This window comes from Ambystoma mexicanum, chromosome 4q (assembly GCF_040938575.1).
Source record: "Ambystoma mexicanum isolate Mex_15411 chromosome 4q, UKY_AmexF1_1, whole genome shotgun sequence".
NCBI lineage: Eukaryota > Metazoa > Chordata > Amphibia > Caudata > Ambystomatidae > Ambystoma > Ambystoma mexicanum.
In genome coordinates this window covers 467,090,710-467,117,873 of record NC_090928.1, presented here as the reverse complement: position 1 = coordinate 467,117,873, position 27,164 = coordinate 467,090,710, and positions in this window count along the sequence as shown.

Genomic DNA, 27,164 nt, shown 5'->3' with positions numbered 1-27,164 from the left:
GCAGTTCAGGGGCAGGTACAGGAGGCAGCACAGGTGGCCGCGCAGGTGCCGGTGTGTAATCCTGTCCCGATCCTGTGATTGCATCATCCCGCACCAGCAGGGATGCCTTCGTCCAGACCCGTTTTCAGGGAGGGGATGCGCAAACAACAACTGGCCTTCCTCTCCCTGCGGACGTGGCAATCCGGGACCGTGTTCAGCCTGTCCTGGCTGGGGTGGCGTTGCATTAACTTGGCATTTGGGATGACGTGCAGGGTTCCCGTGTAGACAAGACACACTATTTTGGATGCCTCGTTGAACGCGTCCACCTACTAGGACGGGTCACCAGTGCTGGGTTCCTCCATGTGCTGGACCTTCAACCGACCCCCTCCTCAACTGAACCCACTATGCGCCAGTCATTTTCCGTGCCATCTTCCTGCCCACGTATCACCAGGGAACCCTATGGAGCTGCCCTGACCCAGCGGCCAGGCTGTTGGAGGACACATCCCTGCCACAATTGGGAGTCGGAGGTCCAGCAGGGATGGCCACCCCAACAACTGAACCCCAGCAGGAGGAGGACATGCATGTTTCGACAGGCTGGGCACATGCACAGCAGCAGGCTCAAGGTGGGAGCAATGATGGCTCGGGCCATCAACATCACAGGGGCAGGCATTGGCCAGAGGGCAGGAGGACCCTGGATTTGGGGTGTCTTCCGTGTGGCAGCGGTTCGGCTGGCAAATAGATGGAGAGCGGTGGCAGTCAGAAGAGGCACTGCTCACTATGGTCAGGGCGGAAAACTCCATGCGCAGTGCGTTGAAGCGGGCTGAGAGCCTCGAGGCAATTCGCACGGAGTTGGAGGAGAACATGGCTTCATCCCTGCGAGACATCGGGGCCAGAGAAGAGGCCCGCCTACAGGACGTTGAAGAGGAGTTCGATGAAGCCCTGGCCCGGGACATGAACAAGTGAGCCGTTCGACTTGCCCGCCGCCTTTGTACATAGTTCTTTAGGGTTAGGTTTCCTTTGCTTTTTCTTTATTTTAGAGTCCATGGACTTTGCTCCAATTTATGTACATAGTCATTTTTATAGGATTTTTTGTATGTTTCATTTTGTTTGGGCATCATGGACCCTTCAGACTTTCACAGACTTGTACATATTTTAGTTATTTTGTCATTCCATGGATCAATGTTTTATTTTTATTTTCTCATGTACTTTATTTGGACATTTGAAATCTTGTGGATTTTTGTCTTACATTGTATTTTTTATTTTTTTTGGATTCAATAATTTCTTAATTTACAAGTTTGATATTTCTTTATGTTTTTTCATTACGTATTTTAATAGAAATCATATTTCCTCATTATTGGTGTTTTGTACTCTCATTGGTTTTGTGCATGTCTCAATGAGCATTGCCTCAGTCATGTGTTGCCACTGTGTGGCTCTGTTGTACATTTATACATGGCCATGGTGGTTCTTTTGAGGCTCTCATGGCATGGGTAATTTGGGAGTGGGGGCAGTGGATGCTTGCGTGCTTGTACTGGGGGGCAGAGGGGATTTGTGTAGGCATTAGGCCCATGGGTCTCTTTTGTTAGAACATGGTGTTTGTTGGGCCAAGTATCGTGGGCTGCTGGCAGGTGCCCGCCAATTGGGGGGACATGAGTCGGGGCCTGCTAGCAGGTGCCCGTCAATGGTGGGTGTTTGGGGGACATGAGTCGGGGCTTGCTGGCAGGTGCCCGTCAATGGTGTGTGGGTGGGGGACATGAGTCGGAGCTCACAAGTGCGCTCACAAGTGCATGGTGCCATGTGGGATGCCTGCAGGGCATGGTGAGGGGTGTAGGGTAGTCCCCTGTGGTGTGGGCTGCCTGCAGGGCATGGGGAGGGGGGAAAGGGCACACCCGGGAGGGACCACAATGCCAAATCGTGTGTAAAACCCCCCGCGGCCTCTCGAAATACACGTACCCTGCTCGCCAAAGGCCTATCGCATGTGAAACTCCCTCCGTACCCGCGTAATACACATACCCCGCTCGCCCAAGGCCCATTGTGTGTGAATCTCCCCGCATACCCCAAAATACACGTACCCCGCTCTCACCAGGACTATCGCGTGTGAAACTTCCCACGCAGCCCAGAAATACATGTACCCCGCTCTCCCAAGGCCTATCGCGTGTGAAACTCCCCACGTACCCCCGAAATACATGTACCCCACTCGCCCAAGGCCTATCGCATGTGAAACTCCCTGCGTACCCCCGAAATACACGTACCCCGCTTTCACCAGGACTATCGCGTGTGAAACTTCCTGCGCACCCCCTAAATACATGTACCCCGCTCTCCCAAGGCCTATCACGTGTGAAACTCCTAGCGCACCCCCGAAATACACGTACCCCGCTCGCCCAAGGCCTATCGCGTGTGAAACTCCCTGCGTACCTCTGAAATACACGTACCCCACTCTCGCCAGGACTATGTATGGGAGGATTGGTCCAAGAGACCCCCCTCCCCTGCATCCTCTCCCCTTTGTGAAGTCCATGGCTCGTCAGGGGTCCCCCTGCCACCAGGGCCCAGGTGGTGGGTGGGCCACTGGCTGAAGACATTGACCAAACATGCTGAATTTAGCAAGGCCCTGGAAACCATTTTGTGAAATAAAGATGGTTTGAGCCCTGTGCACCGCAGCGCGGCCCCCACCTTCGGAGAGTTTCACTTATCCCTGTGGCCACAGCTCTCTGGCAGATTCGTTTAGAGCCCGTTCCCACGAACAGACGGACATGAGCTAGTGTTAGATACCAACACTGTAACATTTCACCTTCCGCAGTGTATCGCGGTTTCCAGTATGACCCGGCCAGCAGGGCCGGGGTGGAAAAGAACTGTAAAATGGTCCCCGGACAAAAACAGAGTCCCCAAATACTAATGAGCAAACCACCTGTGATGAAACCTTTCTCTCCACAAGCTTTCTGACTAAAAACCTGTAACCACCATGAAGATGGCAGAATGTGTGCTTATATGACATTCGGGATGAAGTACCCACATCCCCGTAGCTATGCGCAAATAGTAAGTGTCCCGGGGGTTTTTCGTGTTGTATGTTTCGCCGAAGACTGCACCCCCAGGTCCCAGGCCATAACTGAACTAATGCTGCTAGAGCACAAAGGAAGAAAAATGCAACCCTATTGGGAGCTCATGCAAGGGGTGCACGAAAATGCACCATATGTATGTCCAAGCTCACTATGTGTCACTGCCGTCAGTCTTACTGGCCTCCTGCGTGCTCCACCAACCTTACTACTACCTCACTTACCGCACATGTACAGAAATTTTACAAAATGTTGTGGTTGTTAAATACTTAACGTATAGGTAACGTGTTTGAAACAGCCATGTGAAAGGCACTAACAATGTAAAAACATAAGCTTTGAAAAGACTCAATGAGTATTGTATATTATGTGAATGATTATGTCTCTTCCACTTAAAACTGCAACACACGAGGAAAATACCTTTGTGAGCACATGCAAGGCCATTCCCCCTTCCTCCCAGTGAAGCCTGCCAGACGAAAAAGCAGAGGCCTGTGCTGCTCTGCTCCACCTCCCCCAATTCGGCTGGAGCCACTTCAAACATTCACATTCCCCCGGCAGCACCCAAGGCCACGGCCTGCCACCTGTATTATTTACAACCCAGCAGTAAACCCCGGCCTTAAAACACAGATCCAAAGGCGCCCTTTCTTAGGCTCCACGACCCACCAGCTCACCCTAGGTTAATGGCCCCTGTAAAAGTAGGACACTCAATATTATGGCAACACTACAGGAACACATTCATAATGACTTCTAACGAGACATGATAACACGGACAGGCCATCCCATGCCCTGAGACCCAACCTCGCGATACCCGGTCAACAGGACGATGGTAACCATGTATTGATGTATCACCAAAAGACCCCATTCTAGGTGCATTCCTCCTGTGTTGCATTAATCTGTAGAATAACCTATTGGGAGATTTGCCGGAGAAGATAATATTGCAATGTTGAATGACTGTGGTGTGCGTGGCCTCAGGGCAGAAAGCCAGGAAAGACGTTCATCACTGACACTGGTCACAGCTCACACAACAACACCGTCCGGATGAGCCCAGCTGACCTGCCAGGCCCAGCCCAACCCACGAGGGTAACCAGTGATGTCCTCAAACCACGGCAAACCACATCGCAGCAACACCTATAGTTGGTCGTCGCCACCCAATCCCCACGAACTTGTGCCCCCTATAGCATGTAGGCTCTTGTGACGCTTTTTGTAAATATATACGCCTGTCTTTGCTATTGTCAGACAGAGCGCTCTCGTGTTTGCAGAGTCCTTTGCATGCCCTATTCTGATTGATAAACTCCCATTTAAGCTCACCCGCACTTTGTCATAGCCTTATTCCCATCTTGGGAGAGTCCATTACTGTCTCTCATTGTGGGGAGGATCGTGCTATCTGGGGACGCTCGCCTTCAGTGGTGACCCCGAAAGCGTGATTATTATTTTCTGCTAACATATATATATCCCTACCGTCCCCTTTGGCACGAAAATCTCCGGTCAAAAAGGGATACGCACGGTGTGCCGGCTCCGGAAGGCTGCCCGCCAACGGCGACCGGTACGCTCAGAAGTGCGCACTCAACAGAGAGAGGGTACGGGATCCCGGTTGAAAAATCCCCTTTGAGTACCGCTCGCCGGAGCCGGGGCTGACCGTTGAGCATACGGCAGCACTGCCTGGATGGACCCAGTTTCGGAGACTCTCGGTTCAAGACGGGCACGTGAGTATTAAGTGCGAGTGACCATAAAGGGAGTAGGGGAGGACATATAGGACAGGGAACGAGGTTGGTTGAAAGGGGACAGTTTGGGTCTACTAAGGACCACTCTAGACTTTCTTTGCTTTTTCTTTGCATATGGCCATTAGGATTAAGAGGTGAAAAGAGATAAAGAGACGGGAACCTAGCTCCGCGAGGGGGTAGAAGGCGGCGCCGCATAGTGCTATCGTGACTAGTACTGGGAATATATGAAGAAGTGGAAAATGAGATAAAGGTGTCTGGTAAAGGAAGACACGGTGAATACATTAGTGACTGCTATTTTTCCTATTCTTCTCTTCGGGTTTACGGGGAAAAAACAGGGTTAGTACAAACAAAGAGATAATCTAAGTAGAAAGACAAGTTTATATCAAAACTAGAAAACGAATTCATATCAGAGTAAGACGGAAAGGGACAGCTGGCAAGGGAGCAAAGGGAGTACAAACTGGGCTATGAATAGAGTGTTATCTATGGGTGTGTAAGTATCGTATGTGTCAGAACATATTTGTTACGATGAATGTGTAGAGGTGGTCATAAATGCATAATTATGGTGTGGTTATGGTAAGTGTGACCAGAAGCAATCTTACAAAGAAGACTGTAATGTGGTAAAGTGATTGTTTATTTTTAATTTGTTGGGTAACATTGCTGAAGGTATTGATGGTGTACGAAGGGTGGTTTGCTTTTGTATGTGCCCCCTAAAGTGTACAGAATAGAGGCTGTGCGCGGCCATTTTCATATTGTACAGGTGGCGGAAACACATGCAGGTCCCCACGCACAGTAATACACAAATACTTAGATAAATTTGGTGATAGACTTATGTAAAGATTTATATATAAATATACATCAGTATTGAGCAACCACGAACTATGGGGGCAGAAACACCCTTATCACATATTTGTAAGAATCTACCTGGGTACGCTGAACGCATTAAGAAATATCATGATCAGTGGATCACAGAGCTGAAGGGGGAAGGATTAACCCAGATATGGCCCGAAGGGGGATCATTTGACAAGAGTGTCCTAGATATGGTAGCTACATGCATTTGTTTGAAATACAAGGGGAAGCAGTTACATAATAGGAGAGAAATATTAGACCTATGGAGATTGTTTGAAGAAATACCCCCGCCTAAGAAAAGGGAATTAGGTACTGATCTGCCATCTACCACTGACAATCCATTACTGATACCAAAAGATGAAAAGGTGTTTCCAGGAGGGGAGTCACCGGTAGAGATAACTAGGTTGTACCCAATACTAAATAAGCCAGTGCCTGCAGAAGGATACAGTGACCCAACATATGTACCCCCAACAACAACCACTACCACCCAAGGGCCAACAGCACCCCCACCGTATGAGAGTCATAGAGAGCGAGACAAGGTAAGTACACCAATAGTGAACATAGAGAAACTAACAGAAGACCTAGAGTCCAGGCTCTCTATAGCAAAAGATGAGCTCTCAAGAATAAAAGGTATATGTGAACAGACTGCGATTAATGCTGCTAGGTCAGAGCCCACATCAAGAGTGCAGAGTAAGAATAAAACCATTGAGGAGGGGTGGAAGAAGGGGGAGATATTGTTTAGGATACAAGAAGAACCGGCCCGAATAATTGAATTAGAGGGGAGGGAGGAGCGAACTGACGATGAGACAAGGACTACAGGAGGTAGAGAGGAGCTATTGTGTTATATAGGAGAAGACTTAGAGGAAAGTGAAAGGCTAAGTATGGCAATGGGAGGAGGAAGTGAGGGGTTGGATGGCGCATGTTCAGGGAGAACCATGGAAGAAGAGTGGGCAGGACGACTATGGAATAGGGTGGGGAAAATGGCACCGCTAGGAAAAAACGGAACGAAAGTGAGTGCAGATGCAACAACAAAGGGGAGGTTACAACTCCCACTAATACATAGCGGAGGAGGGAGGCCAAATTACATACCTTGGGCTCAGATGGATAAGGCCAATTTGTTAATATCATTGCCCCCGCTATCAGGAAGGGCAAGCAAGTGGATATATGCATTTGAGAAAAACACAGCCGGGGTACCTCTAGCAATAGGTGATGTGAAGAGTCTGCTAGTATCAGCAGTGGGGGATCAAGCTGACAGAGTATGGGTAAAGGCTGGCTTCCCGGGAGTAACTTTAGACTGCGACCGCCATGATGGAGCCTCTTTTAACGCAGTACGTGCCAGGGTGTGGGACGCCTTAAGAGAGACGTTTCCAGACACCCTAGATTTGCAGTCAGTAATGCAACGTACAATGAACGACGGGGAAGATGCTATGGATTACATTTTTCGGGTCCAAGAGATGTGGAGAGACGAAACGGGCACGCCCTGGTATCAATCAACATCATTATTCTACTTCATAATAAAGAGGGGGCTCCCTAAAGAGGTGCAAAAAGCACTTGACAAAATAGCAGGTATTGAAGCAAAAGGATGGCCCGAAATACAGAGCATAATAGTTCACCACTGTAAACGAATAAAAGAGAGGGAAAAGGAGATAGCGCAGAAAAGATTGGCAGACGAGGCAAAATTAGTACAGACAAAGCTGGTGAAGGTCGCTGCAGCAGTAGCCGCGCTCCCACACAGCAGGGAGGGAGACGAGGAGGAGGAGGGGCTGGTAGCAATACAGGGGAGGATGGCAACGAATTGGGCAGGGGCAGGGCAACGGCAGTGGAACGAGCTGGAGCAGATTGAAGGTCCGCAGTGGCAAGAGTGGGCCCCTCGAGGGGGATGAGGTGGTACAGAGGTCGAAGAGGGGGTGGACAAGGGTATGGGGGAAATCTGGGGAAATGGATGGCAAGGTCCCAGAGGGGCGCAGGGAAGCTGTTGGAACTGCGGGAGGTGGGGGCTCTTTTCCAGAGAGTGTAGGAGTAGAACAAACAACGGATTTCCAGAGACAGAACACTATGGCAACCCCGACCCGGGAAGCCCATATGGTCTCCCAATGGGGCAACAACAAAGGGAACAAGAGCAGGGGTACCCAGAGCAAAGGCAAGTGCATCACTACAGAACACAGAATCACCCACAAAACAACGACACTATGCACTACGCCCCAGGCAACCCATTTGCAACGAATGCAAATGGAGCCCCAGCACCAGCCCCCTATAGTGGTGTATCAGTAGTTTCAGGAAGTGTGTTCAACCAGGGAGGGACCATGAGACAACCAGCATAGGACAGCCCACAGAGAACACTTGCGTATCCTGTACTATCTACAACTTACGATGCAGCGGAGGAACCATTGGTAGGGGCACAGATAGGAGACAAGCAGTTCATATTCATGGTGGATTCGGGAGCGGAGAAATCATGTATTCGGGAGGGCCGGTTTCCGTTATCTAACCGGAAGTTAGAGACGCAGGGGTTCTCTGGGGCTGTAATTGAAGTTCCTTACACAGAAGCTTTGGATGTGACGGTGGGGGGTAAAACGGTAAAGACACCCTTACTATATTATGAACAATCGCCAATAAACCTGCTTGGAAGGGACCTTCTTAGCAAGCTTAACATGACAATATCATTCACAGAAAGAGGGATAGTGTGTTCGACACCAGGAATATGCCCATTACGCGTAATGCTGGTAGTGCAGGCTCGGACAACGGCACCGGAAATACGTGGCATGCCAGTGGATGAGAGAATGTTCATCGAAGGTTTAAAAACGCTGGCCCAAGTAGTTCCTGAGCTAAAAAAGTTAGAGTGGAGAATACCCACAGAGTTTGTCTTCCTCCCAATAGTGCGCCCAGACATAGCACCAGGGTCAGTGGTATCCTTAGACTTGCATGCTATACAGGTATCAGCAAAAAGGATTGCAGTGATTGGGCTGGACATAGATGGGTGCGAATGGCGCACTGTACTGTGCATCAATGCCAATATTGCCCTACAAGACTTGTCTGATGAGGATCTCTTTTCTGATGCGGAAAATGACGGCAAAATAATAATGGAAATAGCAATGCCCTGTGACATTTTGATTCAGACTAGACAAATTCCCGTCCAGTTGATGGCAGTGGTGGGAATGCCACCGTCCTTTTTTGACGATGACATGCGACTGGTGCCAAACAATTTGAGGACAACAGGCCCCCATGATGTGGGGGTGTTGCATGGAGTGACACCAGTGGTAATAAAGCTCAAACAAGGGGCAATTCTGCCCTGAGTGAAACAATATCCATTGTCCCATGAAGCTGAGGAAGGGATAAAAGAGACAATAAATGCATTGCTAGCACAGGGGATAATAGTGCCTTCAAACTCCCCATGTAACACCTGTATCTACCCGATCAAAAAAGCAAAGGGAGGGGCTTGGAGGATGATCCAGGATTTACACCCCCTAAATGACGTCATACAGAAAGAGTTCCTTTTACTCCCGAACCCTGCTTCAATATTATGCAGCATCCCAAAAACGGCATCACATTTTACAGTGGTTGATTTGAAAAATGCATTCTTCTCCATCCCCTTGGCAGAAGAGAGCAGATACCTGACAGCATTCACATTGGGGGGAAAGAGATACGAACATTGCAGATTACCTCAGGGATACTGTGAAAGCCCAAGCATATTCAACCGCATACTACACGAAGACCTGGGTAATTTATCAGTTGAAAGCACGATCATTCAGTATGTAGACGATTTGCTCGTCTGCGCACAGAATGAAGAAACGTGCAGAAAAGACTCAGTAACACACCTGACGCTGCTGGCAAATAAAGGGTAAAAGGTAGACAAGGAAAAGATACAATACTGTCAGACAGAGGTGCTGTACCTGGGGCAGCTGATATCAAGAGACGGGAAAAGAATCATCCCTGACAGAGTGGAAGCAATAAGGTCAGTAAGAGAACCCACAACAGTGAAGGAGATGCAGAAATTCTTGGGAATGTGTAACTATTGTAGAGCATGGATATTGGATTATGCAGCCTACACCAGACCATTACTGCAAGCACTCAAGGAGGCCCAACAAGAGAACAGGAAAATAGAGTGATCAGAAGAGATGAGCGACTCATTTAAGTCACTAAAAGAGCTGATTTCGAGTGCTTCAGTACTCGCCAATCCTGATTATGAGCGCAAATTTTACCTGTTCTCACATTGTAAGGGAACCCTTATGACAGCTGTACTGACACAAAAGACTTCCCTAGGACACAAACCATTGGCTTACTATAGTGGCACATTGGATGCAGTGATGCAAGGCCACTTCGCGTGCGAGCAATCCCTCGCCGCCGCCACGTTCGCCATTGAGAAAAGTGCCACAATAGTAATGGGGTGCCCTTTCACGTTGTTCGTGGAACACTCATTATTTGCAATACTTGAAAGATCAAAAAGTACACTGACCACACAGCGTGCAACTGCCTATGAAATAATATTGTCCAGCGCCAATATCCACGTGGTACGGTGCAGGACAGTAAGCCCAGCAACATTCATCACAGAACCGTGCACACTAGAGGACCTGCAAGAACACAATTGTGCAACTTACATAGGGGAAACAGGGGAGGACACGGTGGTGTGCAAAAATGCCCTGAGCGAGGGGGAGGTGTACTTTTTCGATTGACATGGACACAGGAGAGAAACATGTGGGACTGGCAGTAGTGAGGTTAGAAGAAGGTGAGTATGAGGTACTAGTACTTTATCACCTTCCATCACATTTCTCAGCACAAACAGCAGAACCTATTGCCCTAATAGAAGCATTTCATGCAGCTAAAGGTTGTGCAGTAACAATATATACAGATTCAGCTTACATGACAACAACAGTACATGGAGGTCTAGCAAGGTGTGGGCGGAGAGGGTTCCGAAGGGCAGATGGGACCCCAGTGCAACATGCAGAACTACTGAAGGAATTGATTGAGGCCCTAAAAGATCCAACAGTGGTAGCAATAGTGAAGTGCCAAGCACATACGTCCAACACAGACGTTGTGTCTTTGGGGAACGCGGCAGCAGATGCTGCTGCCAAGGAAGCTTCATATTTCGAAAAACATGGAACAGGTGAGTACCTATTACAGCACAAAACGGGCGAAGAGCTCCCAGAAGGATACAACGCCATGCCCATATCACAAATACTAGAGCTGCAGGAAGGGGCAAGTGGTGATGAAAAGATGGTGTGGGAAAAAATAGGGTGCAGCCAATCGGCAACAGACCTATTATGGCGTCAAAATAACTCAGGAAAAGTAGTAATGCCCATCAAACTGTTGGAGATAGCATTTCAGCAACTACACTTTCCAGCGCACAAAACCAAACAACACATTGCAGCAGAGATACAAGAAGACTGGTTTGTGCCCTGTCTCCAGGAGCACATATCCAGATTGACAATGGAGTGCACAACGTGCCAGATATATAACTCTGGAATGACGCTACAAACCCTCAGGGGAACAATTCCAAAACCCATAGGGCCCTTCAGAGAACTGCACATTGACTACACAGATATGGGGGAAAGGTGTAATGGGGTACGCTACATGATAGTGGTTATATGCCCATTTTCAAGGTGGGTGGAAGCAGGCCCATGTGCACGACCTGATGCTAAAAGCGCTGCAAAGTTCCTAGTAAGAGAAGTGTTCCCGCGTTGGGGAATTTGCGACGTAATTCGCTCAGACAACGGCACTCACTTTGTGAACGAGCTCTTCAAAGAAGTGACCACATTATTGGGGATAAAACATAAACTGTGCTCGATTTATCATCCTCAAAGTAATGGGGTTGTCGAAAAGATGAACGGACTGTTAAAAGGGAGACTGTCCAAATTGTGTTTTTCATTAAAGAAAAACTGGATCTACTGTTTGCCCCTTGCGCTGTTTGAGCTGAGGAATCAGCCGAGCAAGGACCACCATCTGTCCCCGCAAGAAATTGTGACAGGAAGACGGATGCACACTGCACATTCCCCACTACGCCAACACTCAGACGCACACAGAAGCGCCACGATATTGGGAGATGAGTTCACAGAATACCTGGAGAAGCTAACTAGGGCAGCGCGCGCAATTTCAAAGCAGCTCTCACCACCATTCACAAGGGAAGAGGGAAGCACGACAGTGTCCCATGCAGAACACGAAGTACAGGGACAATTAATGCCAGGAGAGTTTGTTTATGTCCGGAGCTTTGTGCGCCGGTGGAATGCCCCACGGTTCCATGGACCGTACGAAGTGGTATTTTGTACCCCTACAGCGGTAAAAGTAAAGGGGCTCAAATACTGGATACATTTGACAGATGTGCGAAAGGCGTATAATAGTGTACAGGAAGAGGTGGATGAGGAGGCACAGACAACAGCAAACAAAAATAATGAGAATGATGAGTGAACGTGAACAAGTGAATGGGGGATTGCAACTGACAGATAAAAACGTTAACGAAAGACATTATATTACAGGTTATCGATCGAGACAAAAGAATTAAAAAAAAAAAAAAAAAGTGTGTTCAAGTGTAAATAACAATGTGAAAAACGACCCTTGCGGAAAGCGACTGACCGGAGCGCCACAGCGTAAATAGCGTTTCCGCCATTGTACGAAGGAGCAAAGTGCGGCCCATTCCGACCCATCGGGCACGAGCACCACGCCACGGCGGAAGTGCAAAGTCCGCGATGGCGGAAATGACCCCAAAACGGCCCACACCGCCGCCGTACGGCGCCCTAGGTGCAATACCGCCACCCCTCTTAGCGGTCACCGCAGTGTGCGCCTACCGGAAAGTACGGTGCCCGGAAATATACGGAAACGGAAGTTAAAACATGGGCCCGGAACGGGAAACATCCCGGCGTACACCTATAAAAACACCAAAACCACACAACCACTAAAATCACTACCCTGAAACACACCCCAACCCGTCAACCACCCTAGCGAAACCAAGAAAAATGGGAAAAGTAGCGAAGAAAGCGTGCGACCGCAAGCGGCAGGTCCACTTCTCCCGTGAGGAACTCACCGTGCTAACAGAGACCCTCCAGGAGAATGCTGCCGTCGTCTTCTCCACGCAAATGACCAGGACGGCACTTGCAAACAAGAAGGCCATATGGGCTCTGGTGGCACAGCGGGTAAGTGCGGTGGGGACCGCACCCCGCACCCCACAGCAATGCCGCAAGCGATGGGACGACCTGCGGATACGCGTCCGCAGCATACTCTCTGCCAACCGCAACATTGCCACAGCCACCGGGGGAGGTCCTGAATCACCCATCAAGTTGACCCCCTGGGAAGAAATCTGTGCCTCCACCATCGGAATGGAGAGCATAGAGGGAGTCGGAGGGATGGAGAAAGGAGTGCAGACATCCGAAGATTCAGGTAGGTGGGCCAGATAAAACAATGCCAAATCCACACAGTCCATCCATGTGAAGTACCATGCGTCCACATAGTGCAACAGAAACACATGTCCAGGAGAACGTCCACACACATCGGCCTGAAAGCGCACGTCAAAACCCACAATAAATACATAAATAATTAAAAACCCCTAATACACGCACTACACGTGCAGCAGGCACACCCTAACTGCAGGCTGCCAAACAACTGCACCCTCACTCCACACACAAATCAAAGCACCTCCAAGACCCCGACCCAAATCACCCTCAGGTACCACCCCAATGCATGTGATACAATGCCATTCCAATTCCCACTGACCCATCAATAACCCTCGCCCTCCTTTACTCCACCACAGGGTCCGATCCAAACGACGAGCTACAGGACACCCCTACCAGCACACCTGCAAAGAGGGCCAAGACCAACGGCCAGAGACCCTCCACCTCAGCTGCACGCATCAAGACACGGCAGCAGCACAAATCAGGTGGCAGCACAGAGGAGGGAACATCAACAGGCACCCCAGCAGCCAGCATGGCCACAACACCACCACCACAGGTCCCCCCAATGGATGCCACAGAAGGCACTGCCTCTGGTGGCAGCAGCACCATAGGTGACACCCCATTGATGGCAGCATGCTCGGACACAGAAGACGGGGATGTCGAGGTCAGATCCATCCATGACCTGTCCCAATCCCCCTGTCTGTCCCATCCCGTACAACATGAGGATACCACGCAGGTGCAGCCACAAGACGACGACTGGCCATCCCCCACAAGCCCTGTGGCAAGGCAACATGAGGACAACAGCCCCTCTGTGACACCACCGCAAATGGCCATGGCCCAGCAGAGGCAACAGTCCCTCGACAAGTTAATCGTCCAACAGCAGCAAATGGCCACACTCCTCAAGGGCCATGCCGATGAATGTGGGGGCACCAAGGCAGACATAGAAACATCAACAGAGACACTTAGGGCAGAAATGGAGAGAGGTACAGAGACGCTAAGGGCACAAATTGAGAGTAGCACCGAGAGCCTGAGAGTCCAAATGGAGAGTAGCACCGAGAGCCTGAGGGGGGAACTGCATGCGACGTCCAAAGACGTATGTGCCGAACTTGCCGCAGTGCGCCGTGTGCTCACTGAGCTCTCGCAAACCCTTAGGGACATGCATGGACGTGAGCAGGCAGACACATCATCCGTTGCAAGTTCCGTCCAGGGCAGCCCCCAACGTAGATCTGGAAGGAACCTGCGCTCCACAGGCAGGGGTGCCCCTGATACCCGCAGAGGGGGCATGCAATAGCGACAGCCCACTGACAATGAGCATCTTTGGACACTGGTGTTCGGGGGGGAGGTAGGAGGGTGGAGGGGGTGTGTTGGGCTCACTTGGGTGGCGGGTCGATAGGGTGTTCAACATGATATCACATATGCCATAAAAAGTGCACGATCAACCAATGAGAAGTGTGGACATTGATCTTTGTGTACTAGGCCATCATAGGCGTACAGTCCATATTGTGCATGTCCCAGACACACGCAGTGCCACGAGTCCCGTGTCCATGTATCAGCCACCAGGCGTGAGTGCTAGAAGCATACATCAATGAGATGCTGACGAATGTCACGGCCCTCCGGTGCCTCGCAGACTCCATGAGGTGCTGCCACATCCCCACCCTCATCATGACCATCATCAGGTGCTTGCAGTTCTGCGTCAGGGGGCATGGGCACATTTCTACGTACGCACATGTTGTGGAGCATGACACATGCCATCACCATCTTTGCAACCTTCTCATGGCGGTACAGGAGTGCCCCGCCAGACCTGCTGAGGCAGCGGAAACGGGTCTTCAGTAGGCCGAATGCCTGTTCAATGACTACACGGGTACGTGAGTGGGCATGGTTGTAGTCCTCCTCATGCTGGTCCCGTGGGTTCCGGACTGGTGTGAGGAGCCATCTCTTCAGTGGATATCCAGCATCACCTGTATGTGGACGAGAAACGTATGATGTGGAATGCCATTGATACGTACGCACACCCCCCCCCCCCCTTCCTGGCAGGTCATTGACAATTCACATACCCCACATCATCATGCATGTAATGAGACTCACCGAGTAGCCAGGATCTGTTCCCTGCGTGTCGCTCCATGTAGCGTGGTATTGTAGAGTTCCTCAAGACCATAGAATCATGGGTTGATCCAGGGAATCGGGCACAACAATGTGTAATGATCCTGTTGGAGTCACACACCATCTGTACATTCAGGGAATGAAATTGTTTTCGGTTGCGGTACTGGGCCTCCATGGCATGTGGGACGACCAATTCAACATGGGTGCAGTCGATGGCACCAATGCAACCCGGTATGCCGGCAAGTGCATGGAATCCCACTTTTGCGTTGGTTATTTCCTGCTCCGAGCGTGGTAGAGAGATGTAGTCGTCTGCGTGCTTCAGGAGGGCATCGAGCACTTGCAATAGTGTCCGTGAGAACAGTGGCTGAGAAATGCCATGCAACTGTCCGACTGTGTGCTGGTAGGTGCCTGTGGCCAGGAAGTGGAGTACAGACACCACCTTCAGTAGGGGTGGGATGGCGGTTGGGCTATCTATCATGCTGACAAGGTCAGCCTGTGTCATGTCCACAATGGCGGCTATGGTGTCCCGGTCCAGACGGTAGAGGGTGTGGATCTGCTCATCAGTGAGGTTGAACGGATGTGCTCGGAGGCGTTGAATTGCGGGCTGCCTGCGTGGTGGTAGTGGCTGTGCTGGTGGGCCTTGCTGGCCCTGCCTTGGCCTCCTCCTCCTCCGTGCGGCTGGTTGTAGTTGGTGTTCGTCTACTTCTTGGAGTCGGAGCACTTGCAGTGCTATCAGGTCCCCCAGGGCCAACATCGCGAGTCCTGCCTGTAGCATTTCGGTGTGGTTGTGGGAGGAGACTGGCTGTGCAATTTATGTGTTTTCAGGCTGTATGGCCTCCACCTGTGGTGATTGATTCCACCTGTGCAAACTGCTCTCCCCTTTGGCCGAGCACGTCCCGCGCACAACGCTGCAATTCGGGGAATTGTATCTTGCTATTGCAATCATGTATTTGTACCCGATGGCCGTGTAAGATTGGTTGATATGTTCATTCTGCTGTGGTCCCATTGTTTCACATACTATCTGTGCAGTCGCGAACAGACTTGTGAGGGGTCAGTGGGACGTAGTACTCGAGTAACGGTGGGCCCTCATGCATCACTGTACCGAGTTGCAACGACGGGCGGGGCGTCCCATTCGTGGGTGAAGGCAGTTGCCATTTTCACACACAGCCGCACTCGATGGAATAATTAGTGATTTCATACGGCCACAGATGCCTTTTCGACGTGATGTTGCAAATGAGGAATTCGAAGGGCGGCGCTTTCGGTTTCCAGCTAGCGGCGAGGAGATGCCCACAGGTCTGACTGCAAATGTAACGTTCTATTGTTCTATGTCCTTGAGACAGGGCCCATGGCGAGGGAGCAATGATTGATATGAATAGTTTGGGATGCGCAATAGCTACGTGGGCGATGAGGCCGTCCGTTCCCAAATACATGTTACTTCACAACACTGGAATTACGGGCTGGGGCACTGTGGATTTAGCAGGCTGCATAACGCACAGACTCAATGGATGTTTCTAATGTTATGTGAGTAATTATTCAGGCATTTTGATCCCGGGATGAGGGAATGATGGATGGATGCATGGGCAGGTGATTTGATACAGAGTTTGCCATGTACAGGGCTTCTTGGGATCTATCCGCCTCCCCTACGCTATGTGATGCAGGGCTGCCATAGTGGGACCATCGTCCATCTGGCCTTGTTGAGCCCTCCCTGTCTTGAGGCGCCCTCAGACACTCGTTTGTGATGGTGTTTGCACCTCGATATAGATGGTTATGAGTCGCAAGTGGTTTTGGGGTGGTGATGTTCCTTTGGAGTGGGCTAGCATGCATATGGCTGTGGATTTCGTGTGATCATTGAAGTGAGTTGTTGGTATGTAGTTCTGATGGCCATTCTGTTCTTTTTCTTTTCTTTTGGTTGACAGGTATCTCCTCCCCTTTTGCCACTGCCATCTGTATGCCACTCCTGCAGATGGATTTTACTCCCGACACCTGCTGCTTCGTGTTAATCAGTGGAGCAGCATTACGATCTTATGGGACGATCGCCAATGGGCAACATGCCCTTACGCAGTACTGGTGGCTCGGAGCAACATTTCGGCCTTTCAGCTGGACTAGTGCCTCCCCATTGGGACGGCCCTGCGGTTCTGTGCGCTTCCATGTTGCCTTTTCGTACGTGAATGTGGCTCTGTGTACCATGGGGGAACAGGGCGACACACAGGTAGTGGCTGGTCATTTCTTGCGGAAGCAGCCCACAATGGTGATTAGTGTTTTGGAGTTCATGGCCTGATGGCTGTATGTGCTTGGTGATTTTGATGTGCATAAAATTTCTATTCTGATTTGGCCCGTGTAGCGTTTTTCTTTGCAAGTGATGTGGCATATGCCTATTTGGGGGGCGATGTATTGTGAGGAGATCTGCATTGGGTTCCAGCTTCGGGGTTTAGTTGCGTGGTACTGTGCTGTGCGCGTTTGCCTACGAAGCCCAGTGAGGTCAGGGATGGGGGCTGCCAATATGCCAGTTTGAATGTTGTCATGCTCAGGGGCGGGGGATTGGGTTTTGTGTAACAGATGCCGGTCAGCCAGGTGGACTGGTTGAATGATGTGGTTTTCGGAATATTGCTGGTCACAGGTGCCTGTGTTTGCGTGCGTTTCTTGGTGGGGGACTGTGGTCATGTCCATTGGGATGGCTTCTGTATTCGTGCCATCTGTGCCCTGCAGCTCCCATTGGCCCCTCTTGTGTTTCTTTTGTTCGTTGGCATGCATGGGTGACTTGTACATTTCAATGGTTGCATTGTGGCTTCATTGCACCTACGGGGAGTTGTACTTTGTGGGCAGGGAGCGGTGTACAGGCACTCAGTGGGGCCGTTTACGGTTGATTCGCGATGCCGTACTTCTCGCCATGGCGGAATGGTACATTCCGCCATGCCTGATGGCGTTAGGTACATGTCCGCTAGGGTCGGAATTGGCGTACCGTTGCACCATGGTGGTGTTTGCGGTTTGGCATGGCGCGCGCGCGCGTGCTTGGTGCAGTTAGCGTTGGCGTTCACTACGGTGTCGCTAATGGCTTCGTACTTTGCGGTGACGGGTCATAGTCGCACCGAGCGCTATTCGATGGCGGTATTGCATTTCCGCCATCGTTTTTCGATTTCCGCCAGGGTCGTAATGAGGGCCATTGTCTGCTCCCTTCTCTGTATATTTTCTACCTTCCCCCTCCCCTACCCAACCCATCTCCCTTCCATGACCTCCTGGCACAAACAGTGCCAACAAAAATGTTTACATGCATGCACTTAATGCACTTTTATATCTCAAACAGGAACTACCATGGCAACAAACGGACAGCCTGCAACGGATAGATTTGTTAGATATAGAGAAATTTTAGCTGAAAGATGTAGATATTCGTATGAGTGTGGATTGTCTGTATGAATTACATTATTTTTTACAATACGGTTTGGCCTGGTTACGTATTGGTTTATAGCGTTCATCTCTATCGAGATGAACAAGGGGGGAGGGAATAACGGGATTAATGTGACAAATGAAACAGCAATTGTAAATACTAAAGAAGGTGATTTTTTGGTATGGGACGGATCTAAATTTGTATGGGGGTATTATACGACACCACCTAATGTTGCTATCTCGCCAAATGAAAGATTGCAGGAAAAAATGCGAAACAGCACAACTTCCCCGCCAAAAGCATCTAATTACAATGCCCATAGTTTAAATGATCGTAACCCCTCTGTTATATCATGGTTATACAACACCCCCCCAGCGTGCCCACTCCCGCAACAGAAAACACACTTAGATAGCACGAAGAAAGAGAATGAAAAAATGACAGCAAGATATGAAGCCTTATATGATGACTGGGAAAAGGGGGGCGAAGGGGAGAAAGGGGGGCCCACACTGTTCCTCGCTCATGAAGCTGGGAAATATCTTAGAAATAACAGAAGTAAAAGGGAGGCGGGGAGGAGGAAATATGACGAATATTATGGGCTGGGATTGGACAAAATGGAAGACCCACGACACCCCCACCGGACAAATAAATGATATGCAGACATGAGTGCAACGGCTAAACAAACAACAAATGAGAGCTGTTATATCTGCTCCCTCATTCCCCATGCTTCATGTACACCCAAAGTATTGCTACCCAAAGAATTGCCTATTGTCGATGCCCAATGTCTCCTTCATCTCACGTTGTGCAGAATTAAGAACACCTTCCAGGCACATGAGGTAACTTTTAAAATGGTGCAGAATGAGAAGACATGTTATCCAAAGGCGGTAGGAGTGATTTGTTTGGAGGAACCATTTTTTATAATACAAGGGACACTGTTTTCAGAAAATAAGTGGAAAGATGTAGAGATAATGTGCAAAGCAGAAGCGCTGCGAGGTGTGGCACCAGAGAAACTGCAATGGATAGAAGAAACTTGCACACCAGTCTGGAAGGAGCACATCTCAAAATTGACTTGGGTGACGGCCATTGAGAAACCCTTCAAGCTACAGAAAGAAATAAACTATGAACTGTGTTTCAAGGGAGACGGGAAAAACATCATGGGGGTAAACAAAAATTGCAACAAGACCCTCACCATGCCAGACATGAGGAAGGGGACAGCGGCCCTCATGGACACTTATTGGGTATGTGGCAACCAGACATACCTGCACCTCCCACAATCCTGGGGTGGCAGCTGCTCATTGGCCACCCTACACTCCGCACTAATGGTGATACCGGAAAGCCACATTGATGGGAGCAAGAGAATGCGAGAAAGACCTCAGCAGAATGAGGCCCAGCCAACTGCAGAGTCACAAGTATATGTCCTGTCTTCCGGTAACAAGAAGGAGGTGCTGTCACGAAACAAACGATCATCGAACTACATATCAAAAGCATCATCAGAGCTGCTGGCACAGATCCCGGATAGATATCGATTATTCAGCTATGCAGAAACTTTCTTTGCCTCACTCATCCCTAGCGTCCAGGCACGAGCAAATGCAAAGTGGCTCCAAATCACACGCTGGGAGCTGATCCAGCTGGCGAATGACACTGAAGAAGGGTTTAACGTAATAAAGGTGGAACTGCGAGCACTGCGGCTGATGACCATGCAAAATAGGTGTGTCTTGGACCTGTTGACAGCAATGGACGGAGGTGTTTGCCGAAAAATTGGAAGTGCCTGCTGCACTTTCATACCTTCCGAAGACGCGGATAATGGTTCCTTGTCCCATGTGATCGAAGCAGTACATAACCTAGGAGAAAGAATGAAAATGGAAGGTGGAGAAGAAGAAAGCACATGGTTCGACAACATCTTCTCCTGGGTCCCATCGTGGTTGGGAATGACTGTTACATTTTTGATGCCGGCAGTAGTGTTCCTCCTTTTTATTTTTTGCATGTGCCAGGTGGGTCTTCGATGTTGTGCTAACGCAGTACCAAATGGTGCAATGATGATGGTGACAATGGGCAACGCCCGCGGTACAATACAAACCATGCAGGAAGTACAGGTACAAACAGGAGCAGATTACAAGTCAAGATTCCAGATGGTGCCCATATACCACGACAAGGATATAGTAGATAAGCTATGGCACACTACAATTAAAGAGCCCCGTATACTTGAATGGTATGAGGAGGTGTGGGTGGACTTAGAAGGAGACAGTGGTTGTATATATTTGACCTGCACCCCGAACAAATATGCTAGGAGAGGAGAAAGCCTGCGGGGAGTGTGCAGGGCATGGATGCCCATAAAAGGCACCCCTGCATGGGATGACGCTATAGCTGAAGAGGAAGAATGCAAGAGGTTGGAGGATTTAAAGTATTCGTTACTTAAGTAACGAAAGAGGGGAAATGTATGGGAGGATTGGTCCAAGAGACCCCCCTCCCCTGCATCCTCTCCCCCTTGTGAAGTCCATGGCTCGTCAGGGGTCCCCCTGCCACCAGGGCCCAGGTAGTGGGTGGGCCACTGGCTGAAGACATTGACCAAACATGCTGAATTTAGCTAGGCCCTGGAAACCATTTTGTGAAATAAAGATGGTTTGAGCCCTGTGCACCGCAGCGCGGCCCCCACCCTCGGAGAGTTTCACTTATCCCTGTGGCCACAGCTCTCTGGCAGATCCACTGAGAGCCCATTCCCACGAACAGACGGACATGAGCTAGTGTTAGATACCAACACTGTAACATTTCACCTTCCGCAGTGTATCGCTGTTTCCAGTATGACTCGGCCAGCAGGGCCGGGGTGGAAAAGAACTGTAAAATGGTCCCCGGACAAAAACAGAGTCCCCAAATACTAATGAGCAAACCACCTGTGATGAAACCTTTCTCTCCACGACCTTTCTGACTAAAAACCTGTAACCACCATGAAGATGGCAGAATGTGTGCTTATATGACATTCGGGATGAAGTACCCACATCCCCGTAGCTATGCGTAAATAGTAAAAGTGTCCTGGGGTTTTTTCATGTTGTATGTTTCGCCGAAGACTGCACCCCCAGGTCCCATGCCATAACTGAACTAATGCTGCTAGAGCAAAAAGGACGACAAATGCAACCCTATTGGGAGCTCATGCAAGGGGTGCACGAAAATGCACCATATGTATGTCCAAGCTCACTATGTGTCACTGCCGTCAGTCTTACTGGCGGGTTGCTCCTGCGTGCTCCACCAACCTTACTACTACCTAACTTACCGCACATGTATAGAAATGTTACAAAATGTTGTGGTTGTTAAATACTTAACGTATAGGTAACGTGTTTGAAACCGCCATGTGAAAGGCACTAACAATGTCAAAAACATAAGCTTTGAAAAGACTCGATGAGTATTGTATATTATGTGAATGATTATGTCTCTTCCACTTAAAACTGCAACACACGAGGAAATACCTTTGTGAGCACATGCAAGGCCATTCCCCCTTACTCCCAGTGAAGCCTGCCAGACGAAAAAGCAGAGGCCTGTGCTGCTCTGCTCCACCTCCCCCAATTCGGCTGGAGCCGCTTCAAACATTCACATTCCCCCCGCAGCACCCAAGGCCACAGCCTGCCACCTGAATTATTTACAACCCAGCAGTAAACCCCGGCCTTAAAACACAGATCCAAAGGCGCCCTTTCTTAGGCTCCACGACCCACCGGCTCACCCTAGGTTAATGGCCCCTGTAAAAGTAGGACACTCAATATTATGGCAACACTACAGGAACACATTCATAATGACTTCTAACGAGACATGATAACATGGACAGGCCGTCCCATGCCCTGAGACCCAACCTCCTGACTTATGATACCCGGTCAACAGGACGATGGTAACCATGTATTGATGTATCACCAAAAGACCCCACTCTAGGTGCATTCATCCTGTGTTGCATTAACCTGTAGAATAACCTATTGGAAGATTTACCGGAGAAGATAATATTGCAATGTTGAATGACTGCGGTGTGCGTGGCCTCAGGGCAGAAAGCCAGGAAAGATGTTTATCACTGACACTGGTCACGGCTGACACAACAACACCGTCCGGATGAGCCCAGCTGACCTGCCAGGCCCAGCCCAACCCACGAGGGTAACCAGTGACGTCCTCCAACCACAGCAAACCACATCGCAGCAACACCTATAGTTAGTCGTCACCACCCAATCCCCACAAACTCGTGCCCCCTATAGCATGAAGGTTCTTGTGACGCTTTTTGTAAATATATACGCCTGTCTTTGCTATTGTCAGACAGGGCGCTCTCGGAGTTTGCAGAGTCCTTTGCATGCCCTATTCTGATTGATAAACTCCCATTTAAGCTCACCCGCACTTTGTCCTAGCCTTTTTCCAATCTTGGGAGAGTCCATTACTGTCTCTCATTGTGGGGAGGATCGTGCTATCTGGGGGATGCTCGCCCAAAATACACATACCCCACTCTCCCAAGCCCTATCGCGTGTGAAACTCCCTGCGTACCCCCGAAATACACGTACCCCACTCGCCCAAGGTCTATCGCGTGTGAAACTCACTGCGTACCCCTGAAATACACATACCCCGCTCTCGTCAGGACTATCGCATGTGAAACTTCCCACGCACCCCCAAAATACACATACCCTGCTCTCCCAAGGCCTATCGCGTGTGAAACTCCCCTCGTACCACCCAAATACACGTACCCCGCTCGCACAAGGCCTATTGCGTGTGAAACTCTCCACGTAACCCCAGAATACACGCAGGTACCCCATCCACCCTGGGCATGCCCCACAGGCAGCCCACACCAAAGGGGGTACTTTTTCTACGCAATTTACCTGGTGCGAGCGGGGTACGTGTATTTCGAGGGGAGGCGCGAGTATATGTTCACACGTTTTGGCTGCGTGAGTGGGGTACTCATAGTATTTTCACACGATTACAGTGTAGCAGCCCTGTAAGCTGGTCCAGCGTAAGCGCAGCCCTGTGTGTTGCATTGGGGATTTTAATGGCTTTTCCTTGCACAAGGGGCATTCCTGGGGACGTAACTGGTGCTACGGGATGTTCGCTGAACCAGCACTCAAAATGACTTGGAAATTCCATGAATACGCGGTGCGCCAGAATCCTGTTTAGCGCACACGGCTGGCACACGCTCCCTCTCAGCGCTGCTCGTGTGCGCTGTCTCTGTGCTGAAATCTATGAATTACCCCCAAGTGTCATATTAATAAGATATAAGATTCATACCAAAATGCACAATCTCAGCTGCACACTACTAAATGTGCAGTCACTCCCTGCTCATTGTTTTGATATTGCAGACATTATTACCACCTGTGAATTTAAACTATTTGCTATTGCCAAGGCATGGCTACAGGACTATTTGAAAACAGCCATTGACCTAGCAATTTCAGATGGGCTTTCTATACTGTATGACAATAGAGTCAAAGGTGGCGGTATCACCCTCATCCATAAATCTATACTTAAAATCTAGAGGGTAAATTGTCTGAGAATACCGGAATGTGAACTCATGTGTCATGATCTATACTACCTCTCTTCATTGTATACTTTTTTATACGTTATCCATCACTATCACTGGAGTTTACCTAGAATTTTCTAGAGCTAATCTTATCCCTTATTTCCAAGGCAGTACAACTAATAATTAAGGGAGATTTTAATCTTGGATTTAATAACCTTTGTTACACAAAAGCATCTGATTGGTGGTCCATTCTGGATTCTCTTGGCTTTTTCCAAATTGTAACTCACAATAGGGAATGTACACTAGACTGGGTAGTTATGCAAAACCTGCCAACAGTTTACTACCCAAAGCCCCCTTTGCTGGTCAGACCATCACTTGATCAGTTCTAATTTAGCTCTTGACCACGTGCCAATACCTCAATCCGTAAAGGAAATATTTTATTGGAATCATCATTTTCTAACTAAGGAAAATCTGACCATTGCTTTTGAGAACAGCATAGATACGATTGATCTTGTGCAGCCATTGGACCAACTAGAGAGACATTATTTTTCAACAGTATGATAAACACAGAAGTACCACTTTAAAGAAAACCAACAGAATTGATGGTAAGAAAAATAAATGGTACAATCCATACCGTAGATCTATGAAAAGTAAAATGTGAGCTCTCAAGCGGAGCTGGAGGAAAGATTCTTCCAAGCCAAAAAATCGGGCATTAAAAGCTAAATAATATAAATATGAAAATGCTGTCTTTGAGGCTAAATGTAAGTTCGATGAACGCCAAATTGACATACAGAGAATTTGCCCAAAAAACTATTTCAGGTATTATGACAGCTAGGCAATCTCAAGAATCTGTACAAAACCTCCACCTGCCTCCACCGAATGGTGCGAGGCCATGACCTTCTGTACCAGAATATCTAATATCAGAAGTGATATAGTCAAGAAAATAAAAAACAGCTGCATCCAGCCATGGCTAACTTCTACAACAAAAAGAGCAGCTAAGAGCTCAATCCCCACTTTCAACTTCAAATCAATAACCACAGAGCAAGTGTCCAGCATTATTTCATCCATGAATTTGACTACATTCAAGGCCAGGAGATCCATGCTCTTCAATTATAACTAAACTTTGGTGCCCCCTTGTTATACTGTGCTTTACACACTTTATAAACAGGTCTTTGTCATAAGGATACATACCAAAGGAAATTAAAAAAACACCTGGATTACACCATTGTTAAAGAAAAAATCACTGGACCAACTAGACACTGGAAATAATCAGCCGATTTCTAACTGTCTCACCCTTTTAAAAATACTCAGCACGGTGTCCACAATTCAATTACAGGTGCATTTAGAAAACAATTCCTTGCTAGGCTACCTGGACATTCAATCTGGCATTCGGTCAGGCCAAAACACCAACACAGCTTTAATATATGTGAAGGATCAGCTTATAAATATTACAGATCTGGGATCACCTGCCTTGCTCGTGCTGCCTAACTTATTGGTGAGTTTTGACACGTTGGGCCAATCTATCTTTTTGTTCAGGCTAAAGAAAATACCTAACATCTACAACAATGTCTCTTCTCATGGTTTTCCTCTTTCGTGACCGATTGCCTGGTTCGAGGTAGCATCAATCAATTTGAGTCTAAGATATATTATTTTGATATTGGGGTACAACAAGTGACATGCTTATACCCCTTGAAATGTAATGTTTATCTAAAACCCTTTAACGACTGGCTCGAGGACACAATACCATTTTCACAACTACGCCAATACTATATCTTCTAACACTGACCAGGTCTACTCAGAAATAAATAATATGCTTTAATAGCATTCAATATTGAATGGATTAAAATTGTCTCAGTCTTAATAAATGCTAAATGGAATGTCTTAACAACAGCCTAATTGCTAAGTCAAAACAATCAGATGAGCAGTTCTGTTCAGAAAAAGCTAATATGACATTTCTAGCATTAGTGAAAATCTAGGGCTCCATCTCGATTCATAGGTCTCTATGGACCAACACGGAAATGATTAGTTAGTGTGACTAACTACTATGTAATGATCCTTAGGCTGATCAGCCCTTCATATCAGAATTTCATGCTGGTATTACCCACAACATTATCAGTTCACGCCTCCATTAAGGCAACTCAATACTGCTCCCTATCCCTAAACATGTTTTGAATAAAATGCAGATGATTCAATAGACTGCTGTCCATGCAGTTCTTGGGCTGCCTTCAAAAACGCATATCTCCCCCATTTTGAAGAAGCTCCACTGGCTGCCCTTTGCAGCCACAATTCAGTTAAAACCATTGACTCTGATCTTTAAAGCCCTACAGAAACCTGGTCCCAAATATGGATCCAGAAAATTGCAATGCTACTCCCTGTCACAAGTACTTCAATCATCTCACACCTCACTCGTGTCTGAGTGACACGTCAGGTAGTCAACAGCGCTGGCAATGTCTTTCCAAGTGTTAGCCACTAAGCTCTGGAATGTTTTGCCCTTGGATCTGTGATATTTAAACAACCTACTGATCTTCATGAATTGATTGTAAACCTTTTTGTTTATGAAATTATTTTTTCTCCACTTTGTAGGTGTCTTTCAATGGTTCTGTGCTGTGATGCCTCAGCTGCAGGCGCTACATAAATATGCATATCATAGCACGATTTTAAACAAGGAGAAAAATAAGACAACCCAATGAGGTGCTGACTTACTGTGCAACTGTAAATGAAGATCATTCTGATTTGCCTGCAGTACTTGGATTATGGGGGTGATTGTGACTGTCCTTTTTTGTTTGCAAATAAATGGTTCATGGTTTTGGTGCTGCTAGTGGGGCTAACTCTCTAAATATTCTTCTTACTCCAGTTCAGGATAGGGATGAGTGTGACTGTTTGTGTGACACCTGAACAACCCCCATTTTGGGTAGTTCAAGTCATTGAACCTTCAGAACTCCAAATGAGTTTTGTTTGTGAAATTGATTTCACCAAGGGGTTAAGAAATGTGACCCACCCCTTGCTTCAGAATGGGTAACACAGAGGAGGTATATGTGGGATACCCCAGGGCACTGCACAGTAGCCCACATGCTTAGCATTAGACTATGACAAGGAAGCTACATCTTCCACAATCCCTCACTCAAGTGTAGAGTTATTGGAGGATGCAGGAGATTTTTGGTAGAAGTCTAGAGAGTCACCACAGGTGGTTGGGAAAAATCAAAAGGAGGAGATTGTAGAATTTATGTGGGACTCCTGTGAGGTAATTGAGTAGTTTAGGAA